The sequence below is a fragment of the Bombina bombina genome, chromosome 1, assembly GCF_027579735.1.
Source record: "Bombina bombina isolate aBomBom1 chromosome 1, aBomBom1.pri, whole genome shotgun sequence".
NCBI classification, from domain to species: Eukaryota; Metazoa; Chordata; class Amphibia; order Anura; family Bombinatoridae; genus Bombina; species Bombina bombina.
In genome coordinates this window covers 1,253,929,436-1,253,951,089 of record NC_069499.1, presented here as the reverse complement: position 1 = coordinate 1,253,951,089, position 21,654 = coordinate 1,253,929,436, and positions in this window count along the sequence as shown.

Below are 21,654 nucleotides of genomic sequence, written 5' to 3'. Positions count from 1 at the left end.
GTATTATTATATTCAATGGTAGAAAAAATTCCGTCATTGATACTAGTTCAGCCTTTTGAATGTTACTGTGAAGAAATATTAAGATTTGAATATTATATTTCAGTGTCAATTGCCTTAGACTTTCATTGAAGTCTATGGCCCCTATTTAAGAAAGTCTGGTGGACCTGATCCAACAGTGCGGTTGAGGTCTGCCAGACCTCGCTGAATACGGCGAGCAATATGCACCAGCAGCTCACAAGAGCTGCTGGTGCAATGCCACCCCCTGCAGACTCGCGGCCAATGGGCCGCCAGCAGGGGGGTTGTCAATCAACCCGATCGTACTCGATCGGGTTGATTTCTGGCGATGTCTGTCCGCCTGCTCAGAGCAGGCGGACAGGTTATGGAGCAGCGGTCTCTGTGACCGCTGCTTCATAACTGCTGTTTCTGGCGAGCCTGCATGCTCGCCAGAAACACGGGGCATCAAGCTCCATTCGGAACTTGATAGATAGGCCCCTATGTGAATAAACATGTTTACTTAAATATCCTAAAAGTGAAGAGCTTGAGCAATATTTACATTTTTACAAGAAGGTATGTGTAAACGAGACTTAAAATATCAGCGTTCACAATCTTTTGAAGAAAAAAAATCCCACTCATTTTCAAATTTGCAGCATATAGAGGTGGGTAAAATGTAAAATAAATAAGAATAATACAAGTCTCTTGAAAATATACATACAAAACATGTATTTGTTTTTTATCTAATGACTACTACAGGACAAAAGTTACAACAAAACTAAAAATGCCTTCCTTTAGTTATCAGGGCTCATGCATCCTACTTAATCAACATAAAAGTACCTATTTTCTTAAAGCTCTTAACATAAAATTACACAAAGAGAGAGTAAATGGAGGAGAGTGCCTGGGGTAGTATACAAGGGTCAGAAGAGCATCAAGAGAAATGTGCATGGCTGGTACTGTGCATGAGAGAGTGCCTGGGTTATGTGAAAAAGCTGTAAGAATAGGATGTCTGCAAGGGTAGGAGGAGCAGCTGCATGTGTTTGTGTGCATAATAGCAAGAGAGTACTATGGGGCATGAGTAAGAAAGAGTAAGCATATGGCATTTGTGCATAAGAGTAGGAGAAAGCAGGAGGGTGTGGATAAAAGTGACTGCATGTCTATGCAAAAAGAGCAGTTTCATGTCTGAACAAATGGAAAGGAGAGTGGGTGTGCGTGCACACACGTGCATGTGTATGTGTATGTGTGTGCTTGCATGCATGTGTGTATGTATGTTTGTATGTATGTGTGTGTGCGTCTGTGTTTGTATGTTTGTGTGTGAGTGCGCATGTATGTATGTTTGTGTGCGCACGTGTGAATGTTTGTGTGTGCGTGGTTATGTTTGTGTGTATGTGTGCGCATGCGTGTGTATGTATGTGTGTGCATGCGTGCCTGCGAGTTTATGTTTGTCTGTGTGCGTGCTTGTGTGTGTATGTTTATGTTTATGTGAGTGCACGTGTGTGTATGTTTGTGTGTATGTGTGTGTGCGCCCGTGCTTGTTAATGTTTGTGTGTGAGTGTGCATGGGTATGTTTGTGTGTATGTGTGCGCATGCATGTGTATGTGTGTGTGTGCATGTGTATGTGTGTGTGCAAGTGTGTGTACGTGCATGTTTGTGTTTATGTGGGTGTGACTAAGGGTGGGAGATTACCTGAGCATGTAAAATTGGTTGATTGGAATGGACCTCCCTGGCTGAGTAATGTGATCTATAAAACATATTCTCTAGTCTACTTTTTTCCATTACTCATATGAATTACTGGTGACTCATATTTTGCCAGGAACAAGATATGGACCTAAAGAATTAAATAACATTGACTACAATCAAGCAAGTCATAGTTACAGGAACAAAAAAATGTGGTCATTGGTGAGCAAATGACAAGAAGCATATTTGTGTAGCCACCAATCACCAACTGTCTCCCAGAGGTGCTGCTGCTGAGTCTACTTAGGTGTGAAATTTGACAAAGGATGCCAAGAGAACCAATTCAATTTGATAACAGACTTACATTGAAAAAGGCAGCCCTGGACGTAAAGAATAGGAGGGAGGTGCTTTTGACCCCAAGGCAGAATAATAAGGGTAGCGATTAGGTCAGTGGGAGGTGTAGGGGTATAAATAAAGAGATGAACCTTCATTTCCAGACCAGCAGGTGAGAAGAAGCTAGTGTTGTTACAGGTTCTCATGCTGATCCAGTACTAACTGCTTTGTGTACCTGCCATAGCCCAAGTTCAGGATGTGTTGGCTGCAGCAGTAGCCTTGGCGAAACCGAGAGGTCCAGGCTGGCTGTTTGAGCAGTTGCGGGGCATAGGGGCCTTGTCCGAGGGAGGACCTGTTGTGGAGGAGGAGGGGCAGCCTGCAAGACCCACGAGGTGAGGTTGTCCCAGGAGGTTCAAGGCGATTGTGGATCTCAGGCTCTTCCCAGTGGCTGGTTTTATGGCGTCTATGATGATTTTCATTTTTTGATAGTGGACCATGTGGCTGATGCAAAACACTTACAGGACCATGATGGCGACTCCATTGTTCTGGGGATGTCTTCAGCGACTTTTGAGGAGTTGGGTGAAGGCACTTCTACCAGAACTATTGCCGCTGGCCAGGTGGGTGAGCTTGATGCTTTGCACAGCTTTAGCATTGTTTGTCCCCACAGGTGCAAAAGAAGAGAGAGCAGCGGATTGGAAGACTGGTCAGGGATGTGACGTCTGGGATTGGTGAGCTGAGGAGGGGGCAGTGCGGATGAGCTTGGGTTTTATCAGGTCTGCTGTGTCTTTGCAAGAGAACAGGGGAGTTCAGAGTCGGGGGCCTAGGACAACAGGCGTGGACTCCAGGACTAGGTGGGCCAGGTCACGCTCACCGCTCCCCAGGAGACGGGAGGTTGGAGTAAGAGTATTACCTACCTGGGCTCGCTTTGATATGTTGCCTTGTGGAAGGAGCAGGGAACGATAGGAGGCTCTCGCCTTCCAGCAGGAGGAGATCCTAGGAGAAAGTGGATTGAAGGTCGGTGGCCTGACCAGATGAGACTGTTTCAGGAACCGTAGGAGGGTTGACTGTGTCAGTAGGATCGGCGGGTGTTCCTGAATTGGGTGCCATCGCACCAAGTACCATGGGCAGTGCAGGAGGTTTCAAGGTGACGGAAGAGGCATTTCGGCGCCCTTGTCTGTGCTCCATTGGACCATTGGGTTTACACCTGGTGACAGAAGTAAAAGACAAAATATGGAAAAGGGAGTTTCTTGAAATCCTTTCCTTATTGCCGGTGGACCAGTTTGTAGAGATTAAGGAGGATTCCAAGGCCGAGTCAGGCAAAAAAGAGTAGGAGGAGAGAAAAAAGTGGTATCGCAAATTGCTGAAGACGCTTAGTAATTGGTCTTAAGCTTTTTGCATTTTAGCTAGTGTTATTACAGAGAAATTCCCAGACCAGGGTTCCTCCTTATTTTGTTATTATGATGAGAAATCCGCGACATACCGAACTTAAGGGGGGTTAGCGTGGTGGCGCTAGGATGAACAGTTTCGACAGCTTTTGGCGGTGTGCCCGGATATGGGTTGGGACGACAGGGATATGGGCAAATGGCTCGAAATCATGACTCCTTTGTGGTCGGGGCAGTACTTTCAAGTTGGGGGTGTCACCACCAACGGTGGTACGGGTGGCAGTACCGCTTTTTCTGTGTTTCCAATTTAATGAGAGCCAATACCGTTTTGGTGTCTCCTGTAAATATAAGCACAAATGCTCCGATTGTGGGGGATTGCATTCGTACGCAAAATGTTTCAAAAAGGGACGGTCAGGGGGCAGGTTGGGAGAGGTGGCTGTATCGGGCCAAGATGCCAGTGAAAGTAGAAAAGATGGTCCCTTGGCTAAGACAGTACACTAAGTTGAGGGGAAAAGCGATCAAGACAGAATTGTTACTTACAGGGTTTAGTTCGGGTTTCTGGATTACATTTGTGACGTCCGAAGGGACAACGATATCAGGGAATTTGAAGTCAGTCCGGGAACATCCGGGGGTGGTTCGCAAAAAATTGTTAAAGGAAGTGTCATTGGGTTGCATGGCAGGTCCGTTTCAGGCATTACCTATTGCTATCTTGAGGGTCTCCCCATTGGAAGTGGTCCCAAAAAAGGCTCTGGGTCAATTCTGGATGATTCACCATCTGCCATATCCGATGGGATCTTCAGTTAATGATTGCATTGACCCAGAATTGTCTGCTGTTAGTTATGCTTTGTTTGATAAAGCGGTGGGTTTGGTGCGATCTGCTGGGGCGGGCGGCGTTGATGGCTAAGGTAGACGTGTAGGCTGCCTTTCGGCTGCTACCGGTTCATCCAACATGCCACCATTTACTGGGTTGTTTTTTAGAAGGGGTGTTTTTCGTAGACCTTTGCCTCCTGATGGGATGCTCAATATCATGCTCTTACTTCAAGAAGTTTAGTTGCTTCATGGAGTGGGTGGTAAAATTGGTAGCCGGTCGGAAATCAGTGGTCCATTACTTGGACGATTTTTTATTTGTCATCCTCCTCAGTCCAAAGAATGCACAACTTTAGTTGAGGGGTTCATGCAGATCGCTGGGGAGTTCGGGATTTCTATTGTTAAGGATAAGTCTGAAGGCCCAGTGTTGGTTTTGAGTTTATTTGGGATACATACTCTATGGGGGGTAGTTATCAAGCCGTCAACTTTTCTGACTTCGCCGGCCCAATACGCCCGCCTAAGCTCGCCTACCTTCGCCACCGCGGACCTGAAAAAATACGCCTAAGTTATCAAAAAAAGCTGTCAAAAAGCCGCGGGGCGATGAGCAGCGGACTGTGAGAGTTATCACTCATCCGATCTCGCTGCTCTTCGGCTGTTTGACAGCTTTTTTGCTAGCCTGTCACTAAGCAACCACACTAAACTACACTGCTCTAACCCCTATACCGGCGCCCCCGGAGCCCCCCGCAACTAAATAAAGTTACTAAGCCCTAAACCGCCGCTCCTAGACCCTGCCGCAACTATTAAAAATGTATTAACCCCTAAACTGCCGCTCCTAGACCCCGCCGCAAGTCTTATAAATGTATTAACCCCTAAACCGCTGCTCCCGGACACCGCTGCCACCTACATTATACCTAGTAACCCCTATCCTGCCCCCCCTATACCGCCGCCCTCTGTAATAAAGTTATTAACCCCTATCCTGCTGACCCCGCACCTCGCCGCAAATAAAAAAATTGTTTAACCCCTAAACCGCCGCTCCCTGAACCCGCCGCAACCTATATTAAATTTATTAACCCCTATCCTGCCCCCCCCTACACCATCGGCACCTATAATAAATTTATTAACCCCTATCCTGCCCCCCACTATACCGCCGCCACTGTAATAAAATTATTAACCCCTAAACCTAAGTCTAACACTAACCCTAACACCCCCCTAACTTAAATATTAATTAAATACATCTAAATAATATTTATATTATTAACTAAGTTAATCCTATTTAAAACTAAATACTTACCTATAAAATAAACCCTAATATAGCTACAATATAAATAATAATTATATTGTAGCTATCTTAGGATTTATTTTTATTTTACAGGTACCTTTCAATTTATTTTAACTAGGTACAATAGCTATTAAATAGTTATTAACTATTTAATAGCTACCTAGCTAAAATGAAGAGAAATTTACCTGTAAAATAAATCCTAACCTAAGTTACAATTACACCTAACACTACACTATACTTTAATAAATTATTCCTATTTAAAACTAAATACTTACCTGTAAAATAAACCCTAATATAGCTACAATGTAATTCATAATTACATTGTAGCTATTTTAGGATTTATATTTATTTTACAGGTAACTTTGTATTTATTTTAGCTAGTTAGAATAGTTATTAAATAGTTATTAACTATTTAATAACTACCTAGCTAAAAGAAATACAAAATTACCTGTAAAATAAATCCTAACCTAAGTTACAATTAAACCTAACACTACACTATCATTAAATTAATTAATTAAACTACCTACAAATAACTACAATTAAATACAATTACATAAACTAACTAAAGTACAAAAAATAAAAAAAGCTAAGTTACAAAAAAAAAAAAAGTTACAAACATTTAAAAACATATTACAACAATTTTAAGCTACTTACACCTAATCTAAGCCCCCTAATAAAATAACAACCCCCCAAAATAAAAAAATGCCCTACCCTATTCTACATTAAAAAAGTTCAAAGCTCTTTTGCCGTACCAGCCCTTAAAAGGGCCTTTTGTGGGGGCATGCCCCAAAGTTCAGCTCTTTTGCCTGTAAAAGAAAAATACAACCCCCCCAACATTAAAACCCACCACCCACATACCCCTAATCTAACCCAAACCCCCCTTAAAATAACCTAACACTAATCCCCTGAAGATCATCCTACCTTTAGTTGTCTTCACTCAGCCGAGCCACCGATGGAACTGAAGAGGACATTCGGACCGGCAGAAGTTATCCTCCAAGGGGCGCTGAAGAAATCTTCCATCCGATGAAGTGATCCTCCAAGCGGCGCTGAAGAAATCTTCCATCCGGGCGAGGTCATCTTCCAAGAGGCGCTGAAGAAGTCTTCTATCCGGGCGAGGTCATCGTCAAAGCCGGGTCTTGAATCTTCATCCCGCCGGCGCGGAACATCCTCCTTTCCCGACGAACTACAGACGAATGAAGGCTCCTTTAAGGGACGTCATCCAAGATGGCGTCCCTTCAATTCCGATTGGCTGATAGGATTCTATCAGAAAATCGGAATTAAGGTAGGAAAATTCTGATTGGCTGATGGAATCAGCCAATCAGATTCAAGTTCAATCCGATTGGCTGATCCCATCAGCCAATCAGATTGAGCTCGCATTCTATTGGCTGTTCCGATCAGCCAATAGAATGCGAGCTCAATCTGATTGGCTGATTCCATCAGATTTTTCCTACCTTAATTCCGATTGGCTGATAGAATCCTATCAGCCAATCGGAATTGAAGGGACGCCATCTTGGATGACGTCCCTTAAAGGAGCCTTCATTCGTCGGTAGTTCGTCGGGAAAGGAGGATGTTCCGCGTCGGCGGGATGAAGATTCAAGACCCGGCTTCGACGATGACCTTGCCCGGATAGAAGACTTCTTCAGCGCCTCTTGGAAGATGACCTCGCCCGGATGGAAGATTTCTTCAGCGCCGCTTGGAGGATCACTTCATCGGATGGAAGATTTCTTCAGCGCCCCTTGGAGGATAACTTCTGCCGGTCCGGATGTCCTCTTCAGTTCCATCGGTGGCTCGGCTGAGTGAAGACAACTAAAGGTAGGATGATCTTCAGGGGATTAGTGTTAGGTTATTTTAAGGGGGGTTTGGGTTAGATTAGGGGTATGTGGGTGGTGGGTTTTAATGTTGGGGGGGGTTGTATTTTTCTTTTACAGGCAAAAGAGCTGAATTCTTTGGGGCATGCCCCCACAAAAGGCACTTTTAAGGGCTGGTAAGGTAAAAGAGCTTTGAACTTGTACTTTCGCTATGGTCAGACTCCCATTGATTCCTATGGGATCCGCCGCCTCCAGGCTGGCGGTTTGAAAACCAGGTACGCTGGGCCTTAAAAGTGCCGAGCGTACCTGCTAGTTTTTTGATAACTAGCAAAAGTAGTCAGATTGTGCCGCACACAACATCTGGAGTGACGTCTACTATTGGCATTTAAAGATTCTCAATATGTGGTAATATGTGAGAAGACTAGATGCATGATAGAGTTGTCAATAAAAGGCCAAGGCAAATATGGAAAGCATATGTGCAGGTGTGGGGGACTTGGCATCTGGTTTTGCAGGAGGGGGGTTACCCCTTTTACTTCATGGAAATGAGTGGGGTTATCTAGGGCTATGGTACAGAGGTGTTTAGCTGCATTGGTCTTTTTATTTCAATTAGTGGGCTTGCGGGATATTACCAAACCTTTTGTATTTCGGATGGCGGTGCAGGTCCTGTGTAGGTGGCGAGTGAGTGTTAATGGGAGAAGGCCAGTAATATTTTCCATTCTTAAAAAGGTGGTGGAGGCTTTACCTGGGGTGTGCCAAGATGAGTATGAGGACTGCTTTTGTGCTGGCATTTTTCGCGTCTTTCCGCATTTTGGACGTAGTGGTGGACAAAGGTGGTATTCAGGCAAGTGATGTGCTGGTCTCAGAGAGACAGGTGGCAATTTGGTTGCGGAGGTCCAAATGGATCAGTTGAGGAGAGGTCAGTCAATCTGGTTAGGATATATTGGGGGTCCTTGCTGCCCAGTTGGGGCAGTGGTTGATTACTTGCGGTTTTGATCGGATATTGAAGGCTCTTTTTAAATTCATTCTAATGGGTTGTCATTGTCTTTTGATTCTTGCAACAAGGTACAGTACATAGTACAAATTCACCTGTTGTCAGTAAAGTAAAAAAAGGTATTGAAGTGTTTCCTGCCTCACAGGCACTTCATCAGGGATTAACCTTGTTTCATATGTTACAATAGACATTGGATTTTTATACTTATCATACCTTTTGTGGATCGTCCCTGATAATTTCTATACCCTTAGAACCATTAACACAAAGAACAATCTTTTTCTGCAGGTAGTTACATATCCTTTTTCTGCTCTTTGTGTTCATACAAATGTGCTTTTGGATCATGAGTCCTTTACAGCTAATGCTGCCTCCCTCCAGAACGATGTGACACTGTACATATACAATGACTAGATTCAATAAAACTAGTTATAGAAACTAGTATCTCTCTTAAAAAACACTCTCCACAGCTTCACTGATTAAATACTGTAAAATTTATAAAGATTTGTAACCACCGCTCCTCATCAGAGCAGCAAGTGGTGAGTTCAACTCCACTTAAATCAATGCAGCTGCTTCTATCCCGCAACTATTGACTTCTTGCGACAAAGAACTAATTCCATTGACAAGGGTACAAAGCACCCTCAAAAGACTACCAAACAAATAAATTAAAGCAATAAATGCACTTTCTATAAACCAGTCCTCATTAACATATGTACCAAAGAAAATGTTCAAAATGTTGAAGAGAAATAAAATAAGATAAAAATGACAAGACAACCTGTCAGCTTTTACTTCATCAGGTCAATCAGATCTTATGCAATTCTGCATGAGTTGAAGTTTAGGTGACAAATCTGCCTCAAAAACTCCCTGGAACACCCACAATCATCCCCTCATTAGCATCTCATCAGCATTGCCAAAATTAATGTGTTCTTTCAAGTGACTGCAGTATTATACATACTGTGAAGTATAGATATATTCTATTCATTATTTAGAATATTTTACAGTCTGTATAATAATTTAAAACAATTTTTACATTTTTTTCAATAGTTTATATTTAATATTTTAAGAGCTCGCATTAAAGATAGCAATTCTTCATGTACACTAACCTGACCACATTAGTCCTAAGTCGCGATCCTCGATGCGCGTTACACATGTTTTACATTCCTATGTTCCTTACATAGAATTTTTTTTTATTTTTAATATTAAATATATATTTCTATATATGTCTGATATTGTTAATGTAAAAAAAAATATATATATATATATAAAAATATATATATATATATATATATATATATATATATATATAAATAGATATACATGTATAGGTATATATAGATCTACATAGAAATATTTAGTTACAATAAAAAGTACAATTTTCTGTATGGGAAGAACATTGGAATGTGGCATTTTCATAACTCCTGTAGGGTTAGAGCGCAACTATAGGTGTTAGGTTTTTTTCAGTTTGCGCTCTCTATTTACGTCTGTGGGGAGAATACGTTAACACAGTCGCAATTTTTGATTAGTACATTTCAGGTTTCGCTTGCACACGAATGTTTTACTTTCAACTTGTCATACAATCACAACCAACTGCGCTTAAAAGGCTTCCGTCTAGCGAGGTTAACGCGTGACTGAGTGCGTAACATAGTGCTCCACTCGTAATCTAGCCCTCTATATGTTAATGGAAGGAACAACCAATGGTAATAGGCTGGAAAAGATAGAGATCATGAGTGAATTTTAAACATGACCTTGCTTGAACAATTAGACCCCACGGCAGCCCATAAATATTGCCCAGTTCATTGCATGTACAATAATCAGCCACCAATCAGCAAGTGCTACCCATCGTGATGAACCAAAAATTGGCCAGCTCCTAAACTTACATTCCTGCAGTGTTTAAAATAAAGATAACAAGAGAATTAATAGAAAAGGATAATATGGAGTAAATCAGAAAGTTACTTGAAATTGGGTATAATATCCCTTTAATATGTGTCACTTGTCACAACGTTTGTAAATTACTTGACTGTGATTGTTTGCAAGCTTCCCATTTTAGCAACAGGATTGTAAATATGTAGTGATCTTGTCTCTATAATGTACATCTCAGTTATTATCTAGTTCCTAGAAATCAATCAGGTCATCTAAATTCTAAGGATTCAAAAACCCATTATAAAACCCTAGCGATACAAAAGAGACAGGAAAACAAAACACTAAAAAAAACATAACATCCCCATAAAGAAAAGAGAGAGAATATACAAAGAAATATAAAGAACAGCTTAGAATGTAAAAGTTCTAGTTATAAAGAAGCTTATAGCGTATCTTCTAATGGAATTTACATGATTAAAGCCTTGTTACTTCCACTTCATTTGTAATAATCTCCTTCCAAAGAAAGCTTCACCTCCTTTCTAAAATATATAACAAATCAATAACATTTGACTTTATTTTTAAGCTGAAATGCTATAAGACTTGATCCAAATCCCCTCCATGACCTGCTGAGTTCCTTTTAAGTCATAAGTCACCATACATCATTCTTTTTTTTTTTTTTTACTGAGAAATATTTGTATGGTGAGTAGACCTGGCCAACAAGATACAGGATATTTATTTACTACGTTTGTTTGTGTTTTCCATAATGTTATTCCCTTCAGGAATGAGAGATGGTGGTTCGAATTCCAAATCACATTAGTGTCAAAATAAATAAAGGTAGTTTTGAGATATTAGAGTCTATTTATGATAAAATAATTATTAAACATAAAGCTATTTTCTACTACTTGATCTAGAAATATTGACGTTTTGCCATTTCTTTTATATAATGTCCTGAAGGGCACTCTCAAAGGTTTATGCATGTCTGTATCTAATCACCACAGAAACAGGCAGCGTTTATTTTAATGCTTGAATGGGTCAATATTTGGAATTATTTAATTCTGTGGTTCTGTATAAACACCAATTAAATTAAAAGAGAGCAATGCATTGCATTTATTAAGCTGCTTTTTCTGTACATGCTGCTGGCTTGTTCTTAATTTTATGCGCATCCATATACACTACAACATTTATATTTGTACACTAATTGTGAGATACTGGAATACATTAACAAAGAAACCAGAGCTTAAATGATAAGATAATGAGAAGAATATTCAAATATGGCATTTTAAATATGTGAATCAAAGTGCAAGAGTCAAACAGTTCAAATAGATGAAAACAAGAGGTCATGGCCTGGTGCAGCATAGTGAGGGACAGACTTGGAATTAAATGTAGGCTCAAATATTACTGAATGGTTAGTGACTCATGTAATTAGTATTTATCATTTTATCATTGTTAAATATGCTTCAGATAGAACGGTCAATTATAATGTTAATTTTACTGAACTGCTGGATGTTAACTCTGTTTTTCAGTCTTAGGGGTACTATCATTGAGTGTAGATGAAGAAACTGAAGTAAAATTGTTGGGTATTTTTGGAGCAATTACACAGTTGATTAAAGTCAATAGTTTGATCATTATTAGCTTGTTAATAGTTGCAGATGTCAATGTTATCACAATCAGCCATTGTCATTGTTTATCCGCAGCAACTTTACTTAATATATGCCAGACCTGTTTTTCTGACCAAAATTGGAATATTTAATGACACATTTAGGGGCCATTTTTACTTATCAAATTCAACAGCTGACAGAACTTAATAAACCCAATCAACACTATTTGCTTATTACAGCCCCTCCCCCCCCCCCCCCCCCAAACATTTTGAATGTAACATTGATTTTGCACATGAGCAACACAACCTGAAATTCACATCAAACTCACATCAATATTGGATAGTTTTAATAAGCAATATCACCAAAACATACACTTTTGTTGCACATATAACCACTACACAACCACTACACGTTATACAATTGGAAATTTCAACATACAGGCTCTTAAATCTGTGAAATAATTGCTAAACTCACTATTTTGTCTTAATGGTGTGTAATTTATTTTTTACAAGCAGATAGTGATTTTGTGTTTGCTGAAGATAACGATTTAGAGCTTGAGGGGGTATTAATGCCAGAAGCATTTTGGGATTCAGATCACTGGCAAAACTTTAATAAGAAAAGCACAATTTTCTTACCAACCCATACAAGTTGAAAAAAGTTATTTCTCCTAGTATCTTAACATTGAAATGATTCTCAAAAACCCTAGATTTTATTGTCTAGTGGGTGTTTTTTTCTTTTTCTTGAGAAAACATACAGTGGTTGCTGAGGAAAACAAAGGTTTAAAAATAGAACTTAATACATGCTAAGTAGAAGCATTTGTCAGCAGGTTACTTGGACGATAGCAACATCCTGTCCTGTTACCTGTAGTAAAACATATACAGTGGAAGGCAGACTACACACACTATACAGACAACACACACTACACAAATACACAGTACACACACTATCCTCACAACTGCTAGACACACAAACTACTCAAGCACTCTACAAACATTCTACACACACTATACAGACAACACACACTACACATACTATACACATAGACAGTACACACACTATCCACAGAATTGCTAGACACACAAACTACTCACACACTCTACAAACATTCTACACACACTATACAGACAACACACACTACACATACTATACAGACACACAGTACACATACTATACACACAACTACTAGACACACATTCTACACACACTAAACAGGCTACACACTATAAATACTACACATACAGGGCTAGATTACAAGTGTTGCAGTAAAAAAAAAAATGCTAGCAAAAACATCACTAGGATTAGGCTTTTTGCACTTCTTGGATTCCATTGGTTTTTTACAAATATAAACAAACAAAATATTTTGCGCTAGTGGTAAACCCGAGAAGTGCAAAAATCCTAATCTGAGTCTTTGTGTGCATGTGTTCCCCCATAGAAATCAATGGAGACAAAAAGTGGGAAAATAACTAACAGCCTAATCATGCAAATGCATAAATAAAAAGAGAGAAGCGCTCAACCTGGGAATGAACAATAGCATAATAGCTTGTTCTATGGCTAGTTACCACCCTAGAAGCAGCCTCTTTTTGCTCAAGATATGCCTTTCCCAGGGAAGAACTTTCCTATAGCATATCAGTCTGATCCTGACTTAACAGTAGAGTCCAGCCCCGAAATACCAGGTAATCCCTCTCTGAACGAGAGAAAAGGCAAAACCTCAGAAGTACGTTTCGGCCTAGTGTGGGCCTTGTCAGTGAGGTGCAGCAATATCCCGCTAGGCACACTGAACAACGGGTCCACGTCTTTATTCCCGCATAACACTTAGGGAGACTTCCCTAAGAGTCATAATTTGCATAAATAAAAAGAGAGAAGTGCTCAACCTGGGAACAAATAAAACTGATATAATTTGAAGATTCAAATCAGCCAATAGGAATGCAAGGGTACCCCTATATAAAAGAGTACCTCCGCGTTAAAAGTCTGATGAGGACCACAGATGTCACCGCCACCATCGCTGCTGACCTTGCCGCCGACAACAGGATGAAGTTAGAAGATAGTCCGCCACCTCAATCAAGATCATCAAGATAGACCTCCACCCATCATCATTAGCAAGTATCAACTTTGGGGTTAGTCTTAATATTTTTTTTGGGGGAGGGGGGTGTTTTTTTTATAGGGGTGTTTTTTTTTATAGGTGTGTTTTTTTTTTATAGGTGTGTTTTTTTATAGGTTATTATTTTTTTAGGCAGCAAAAGAGCTGAATGCCCTTTTAAGGGCAATGCCCATCCAAATGCCATTTTTGGGGCAATGGGTAATTTTTATTTTATTTTTATTTTGGGGGTGGGGGGTTGTAATGTTAGGGGGTTAGTGTATTTTTTAAGCAAAAGAGCTGATCGCTTTAGGGCAATGCCCTACAAAAGGCCCTTTTAAGGGCTATTGGTAGTTTATTTTTAGAATATAGTTTTTGTTTTATTTTGGGGTTGTTGTTTTTTTAAGGGGTATTAGAATAGGATCATTTTTTTATTTTTAGTAATTTCATTTTATATTTTCTGTAATGTTAGTTTTTTTATTTTTTGTAATGGTAGGTTTTTTATTTCTGTAATGGTAGGTTTTTTGTTTTTATTTAATTTATTTTAAGGTAGTTAGGATTTTTTTAGCTAATTTAAGAGTTTTTTAATTTGGTTTAAGTTAGGGGGTGTTAGGTTAGGGGGTTTAGTTTATATCTTTTCATTGTGAGGGGATGGCAGTTTAGGGGTTTATAGGTTTTTTTTTAGGTACTTTACAATGTGGGGGTGGTGGTTTAGGGGTTAATAGTTTATTTAGGTATGTTGCAATGGGGGTGTGGCAGTATAGGGGTTTATAGTTTATTTATGGATGTAAGTGTACTTTGTAATGTATTTTTGTTGTGTTTTATGTAACATTATATTTTCATAAAACAAGTTTACCACAGCTCTTAGATCGCGGAAAGGATTGAAGCGGAAAAGGCGTTCATGATAGCGCAATTTTGCAGCACTTGTAATATTAGCGGATTGAAAATGGCTTGCAAATTCACGATTACGCTAGTGCAAAACCGTTTGCATCACACTTGTAATCTAGCCCACAGTACACAAACCATGTACACACTAATCATACAAAGGTGAGACACACAAACTACACACACACTCTACAAACATGCTGCACACACACACAAACTATAGAGACATCTCATGCCCACAGATTTATTTACATGTTTTACAATAAAAACCTTAGGAAATTTAGTGACACAAAAGTATGATAACACTGTAGTTTAAGTTCCCAAACAAATGTTAAAAAATCAAGTAAATTCTGAAACTAAATTTTCACCATCGGACAATATAATAGTTTACTATATTAATACTATATAGTATTTAGGTTTATTTTAATGTGCCCCTGCTTTTTCAGATTTGATTGGGAACTTAAACATAAAGGGCCAGATTACAAGTTGAACGCTAAATATTGCTTTTGCAAAGCGATATTAGAACTCCACTGAGTAATACCAGTGCACGATAATGTGTGCTGGTATTACAAGTTCAGCACAATGTGAACACGAGCTCGTATTCGCATTGCTAGGAAGCATTGCTTTCATGAGAGCTCACTTCCATAGGCTCCAATAGGAGCCTCATTCTCATGCCATGAGACACGACATGAGAACCTAGTGCAGCAAATGAGGTAAGTAGCACAGTGATGGGCAGCATTTTTAAATATATATGTATATGATATTTATGTGTTATTATGTGCATATACACATTATTAACACATACATATATATGTATTTAAACCTATACATATATATTTACAGGGAACACACAGTTCCAATAGACCGCAATGTAAAGTCACTTTTAAGTGCCGTTTTTTTCTCCTAACAGCCCACACCCACCGCTTGTAACCCCATATAACTGCTTTTTGAAGTTTAAAACAAAATCAATGAAAAAGCTCACAGCGCGTTTCTCGGATGAAACAGTAAATCCGAGAAACGCGTTGTGGGCTTTTTTATTGATTCTGTTTTAAACTGTTTTTTAATAAAACACCTGTTTTTACAATTTCTTACTGTTTTGAGCCATATCTAAGAATGAGACTGACGGAGCACTGATTGGTTTGGGCTACCTATACCATACTGAGTTCTCGGCTCGTATATTCGCTTATTGCAGCTGACATCCTGGGAGCAAGTTTGCTGGGCGACATCCAACAGTCCAGTCTGCCAGAATTGCACATTTGTGCTTTTGAATCTGTGAGTATGTTTCTTCACTTATGTGCATATCATTACTGTGAAGATATCACACCATTGGAGCACTTCTTTTGTTTATGTTTTCCAACTTTTGTACTTTGGGTCCAGTACATGTAGCTCAAGTTCAGCAAGTCTGCCCCTTTCAAATTTTACATTTAAAAAAAAAAAGGATCAGCAAAACACGTAAGAAATCCTATAATAAGGATGTTTTAATTAGAATTTCAATTTCTACCTTAGTAACCTTTATGTTTCTTTGTTTGTTTTTTGCTTTCCTTGTATTCACTTTACACCGAACAGCCAACAAAAAATAAATTACCAATTTTTTTTTCTTTTATACCCCTTTAAGATTATACAATATATGACTGAAGAATAATTAAACAGAATTTAGGTCTTGCTGGACAGAGGATAGGAGGGAGAAAGAGTGTGTGTGTGTGTGTGTGTGTGTATATATATATATATATATATATATATATATATTTATTTATTTATTTTTTACTGCTGCAAAAAATTGCCTGCATATACATCAAGAGACAACTAATCTTTTTTTAAAAAATATTGGGAACTTAGTCACACAATATGGCCATATTTTGCTTAGCCAGTCACTGCTTACAAGGTGCCCCAATTCGACTGGTCCTACTCTAAGTCCTTTTGCCACAGAGGGCTGAAACATTCCTGCTTTTACTCTTCATAATAGAATGAGACTCCCTGGCTTTTTATTCACAACTCTTTAACACTGTAATGAGCACACCTGAACTTGGGTGGGGTGCTTAAACCAATGGGGCATGGTCAGTCTCCCTGGTAATTTTAAATACAAATACAAAATTTGTTTTTTTAGCACACCTTACAAAAAGTTTAAATCAACATCTGGGAGTGCTGCCAATATGACCCAGTAATTACACAAACAAAGAGGTATCAGCGCACATCCATTTTCAAAAGCACAACATATTTTTAACTGCTGCAAAAAATTGCCTGCATATACATCAAGAGACAACTAATCTTTTTTTAAAAAATATTGGGAACTTAGTCACACAATATGGCCATATTTTGCTTAGCCAGTCACCGCTTACAAGGTGCCACAATTCGACTGGTCCTACTCTAAGTCCTTTTGCCTCAGAGGGCTGAAACATTCCTGCTTTTACTCTTCATAATAGAATGAGACTCCCTGGCTTTTTATTCACAACTCTTTAACACTGTAATGAGCACACCTGAACTTGGGTGGGGTGCTTAAACCAATGGGGGATGGTCAGTCTCCCTGGTAATTTTAAATACAAAATTTGTTTTTTTAGCACACCTTACAAAAAGTTTAAATCAACATCTGGGAGTGCTGCGAATATGACCCAGTAATTACACAAACAAAGAGGTATCAGCGCACATCCATTTTCAAAAGCACAACATATTTTTTACTGCTGCAAAAAATTGCCTGCATATACATCAGAGACAACTAATCTTTTTTTAAAAAAATATTGGGAACTTAGTCACACAATATGGCCATATTTTGCTTAGCCAGTCACCACTAACAAGGTGCCCCAATTCGACTGGTCCTACTCTAAGTCCTTTTGCCACAGAGGGCTGAAACATTCCTGCTTTTACTCTTCATAATAGAATGAGACTCCCTGGCTTTTTATTCACAACTTTTTAACACTGTAATGAGCACACCTGAACTTGGGTGGGGTGCTTAAACCAATGGGGGATGGTCAGTCTCACTGGTAATTTTAAATACAAATATAAAATTTGTTTTTTTAGCACACTTTACAAAAAGTTTAAATCAACATCTGGGTGTGCTGCCAATATGACCCAGTAATTACACAAACAAAGAGATATCAGCGCACATCCATTTTCAAAAGCACAACATATTTTTTTACTGCTGCAAAAAATTGCCTGCATATACATCAAGAGACAACTAATCTTTTTAAAAAAAATATTGGGAACTTAGTCACACAATATGGCCATATTTTGCTTAGCCAGTCACCGCTTACAAGGTGCCCCAATTCGACTGGTCCTACTCTAAGTCCTTTTGCCACAGAGGGCTGAAACATTACTGCTTTTACTCTTCATAATAGAATGAGACTCCCTGGCTTTTTATTCAAAACTCTTTAACACTGTAATGAGCACACCTGAACTTGGGAGGGGTGCTTAAACCAATGGGGGATGGTCAGTCTCCCTGGTAATTTTAAATACAAATACAAAATTAGTTTTTTTAGCACACCTTACAAAAAGTTTAAATCAACATCTGGGAGTGCTGGCAATATGACCCAGTAATTACACAAACAAAGAGGTATCAGTGCACATCCATTTTCAAAAGCACAACATATTTTTTACTGCTGCAAAAAATTGCCTGCATATACATCAAGAGACAACTAATCTTTTTTTTAAAAAATATTGGGAACTTAGTCACACAATATGGCCATATTTTGCTTAGCCAGTCACCGCTTACAAGGTGCCCCAATTCGACTGGTCCTACTCTAAGTCCTTTTGCCACAGAGGGCTGAAACATTACTGCTTTTACTCTTCATAATAGAATGAGACTCCCTGGCTTTTTATTCACAACTCTTTAACACTGTAATGAGCACACCTGAACTTGGGTGGGGTGCTTAAACCAATGGGGGATGGTCTGTCTCCCTGGTAATTTTAAATACAAATACAAAATTTGGTTTTTTAGCACACCTTACAAAAAGTTTAAATCAACATCTGGGAGTGCTGCCAATATGACCCAGTAATTACACAAACAAAGAGGTATCAGCGCACATCCATTTTCAAAAGCACAACATATTTTTTACTGCTGCAAAAAATTGCCTGCATATACATCAAGAGACAACTAATCTTTTTTTAAAAAATATTGGGAACTTAGTCACACAATATGGCCATATTTTGCTTAGCCAGTCACCGCTTACAAGGTGCCCCAATTCGACTGGTCCTACTCTAAGTCCTTTTGCCACAGAGGGCTGAAACATTCCTGCTTTTACTCTTCATAATAGAATGAGACTCCCTGGCTTTTTATTCACAACTCTTTAACACTGTAATGAGCACACCTGAACTTGGGTGGGGTGCTTAAACCAATGGGAGATGGTCAGTCTCCCTGGTAATTTTAAATACAAATACAAAATTTGGTTTTTTAGCACACCTTAAAAAAAGTTTAAATCAACATCTGGGAGTGCTGCCAATATGACCCAGTGATTACACAAACAAAGAGGTATCAGCGCACATCTATTTTCAAAAGCACAACATATTTTTTACTGCTGCAGGCAATTTTTTGCAGCAGTAAAAAATATGTTGTGCTTTTGAAAATGGATGTGCGCTGATACCTCTTTGTTTGTGTAATTACTGGGTCATATTGGCAGCACTCCCAGATGTTGATTTAAACTTTTTGTAAGGTGTGCTAAAAAAAAAAATTTTGTATTTGTATTTAAAATTACCAGGGAGACTGACCATCCCCCATTGGTTTAACCCCTTAATGACCGGACCATTTTTCAATTTTCTTACCCTTAATGACAATGGCTATTTTTACATTTCTGCAATGTTTGTGTTTAGCTGTAATTTCCCTCTTACTCATTTACTGTACCCACACATATTATATACCGTTTTTCTCGCCATTAAGTGGACTTTCTAAAGATACCATTATTTTCATCATATCTTATAATTTACTATAAAAATAAATATAAAATATGAGGAAAAAATGGAAAAAAACACACTTGGGTGCTTAAAGAGAGAGATGACCCCCAAAATCTGTTACACATCTACAACCACCAAAAAAAATCCATTCTAAATAGTTTCTAAATTTTGTCCCGAGTTTAGAAATACCCAATGTCTGCATGTTCTTTGCTTTTTTTTGCAAGTTATAGGGCAAAAAATACAAGTAGCACTTTGCTATTTCCAAACCACTTTTTTTTCAAAATTAGCGCTAGTTACATTGGAACACTGATATCTTTCAGGAATCCCTGAATATCCCTTGACATGTATATATTTTTATTTAGAAAACATCCCAAAGTATTGATCTAGGCCAATTTTGGTATATTTCATGCCACCATTTCACCACCAAATGCGATCAAATAAAAGAAATTGTTGATTTTTTCACAATTTTTTTCACAAATTTTAGGTTTCTCGCTGAATTTATTTACAAACAACTTATGCAATTATGGCATAAATGGTTGTAAATACTTCTCTGGGATCCCCTTTGTTCAGAAATAGCAGACATATATGGCTTTGGAGTTGCTTTTTGGTAATTAGAAGGCCGCTAAATGCCGCTGCACACCACACGTGTATTATGCCCAGCAGTGAAGGGGTTAATTAGGGAGCTTGTAGGGAGCTTTTAGGTTTAATTTTAGCTTTAGTTTAGTGTAGTAGACAACCCCAAGTATTGATCTAGGCCCATTTTGGTATATTTCATGCCACCATTTCACCGCCAAATACGATCAAATAAAAAAAACTGTTAAATTTTTCACAATTTTAGGTTTCTCACTGAAATTATTTACAAACAGCTTGTGCAATTATGGCACAAATGGTTGAAAATGCTTCTCTAGGATCCCCTTTCTTCAGAAATAGCAGACATATATGGCTTTGGCTTTGCTTTTTGGTAATAATAAGGCCGTTAAATGCTGCTGCGCACCACACTTGTAATATGCCCAGCAGTTAAGGGGTTAATTAGGTAGCTTGTAGGGTTAATTTTTATCTTTAGTGTAGAGATCATCCTCCCACCTGACACATCCCACCCCCTGATTCCCCTTGACCCCCCATAAAAAGCTCTCTTCCCTCCCCCACCTCACAATTGCCATCGCCATCTTAAGTACTGGCAGAAAGTCTGCCAGTACTGAAATAAAAAGCGTTTATAATTTTTTTAAATTTTTTTTTCATACAGTGTGCAGTGATGGATCCCCCTAACCCCACAACCTCCCTGTTCCCCCACAAACATTTCCATAACCATCCCCATCTACCTATTTGCCGCCATCTTGGGTACTGGCAGCTGTCTACCAGTACCCAATTTGCCCCCAAAAATTGTTTTATTTTACTTTTTTATATTAAAAATGTGTTTTCTGTAGTGTAGCAGGCCCCCCCTGAACAATCTACATACCTCCCCCTCCCAGATCCCTTACTAAACAACTGAGACACCACTTAATCGGCATCAGTTTTTTTTTTTTTTACTTAACTGCATATTTTGCGTTCGCGGGCACGCACGCGCACACGCCGCCCACCGCACCCCCGGCCGCAACCGCAGAAAGGCAATATCCGATCCTGAATGATTGGAAAGTAAGAAACATCACAACAAGCTCCAGGAAGCTGCTCCCACCCACCAACGTAATCGAATGATTTGCAATCAATAGCCGATGCAGAGAGGGCCACAGAGTGGCCCTTTCTGCATCGGTGGGTAAAATAGGGGATTGCAGTGATGCCTCAATATTGAGGCATCACTACAATCCCTTGGAAGCAGCTGGAAGCGATCATGATTGCTTCCAGCACTTCAAACAACAGAGGACGTGCCAGGTACGTCAATTGTCGTTAAGGGGAGTTTTTTCTATGACGTACCTGGTACGTCCTCTGTCATTAAGGGGTTAAGTACCCCACCCAAGTTCAGGTGTGCTCATTACAGTGTTAAAGAGTTGTGAATAAAAAGCCAGGGAGTCTCATTCTATTATGAAGAGTAAAAGCAGGAATGATTCAGCCCTCTGTGGCAAAAGTACTTAGAGTAGGACCAGTCGAATTGGGGCACTTTGTAAGCGT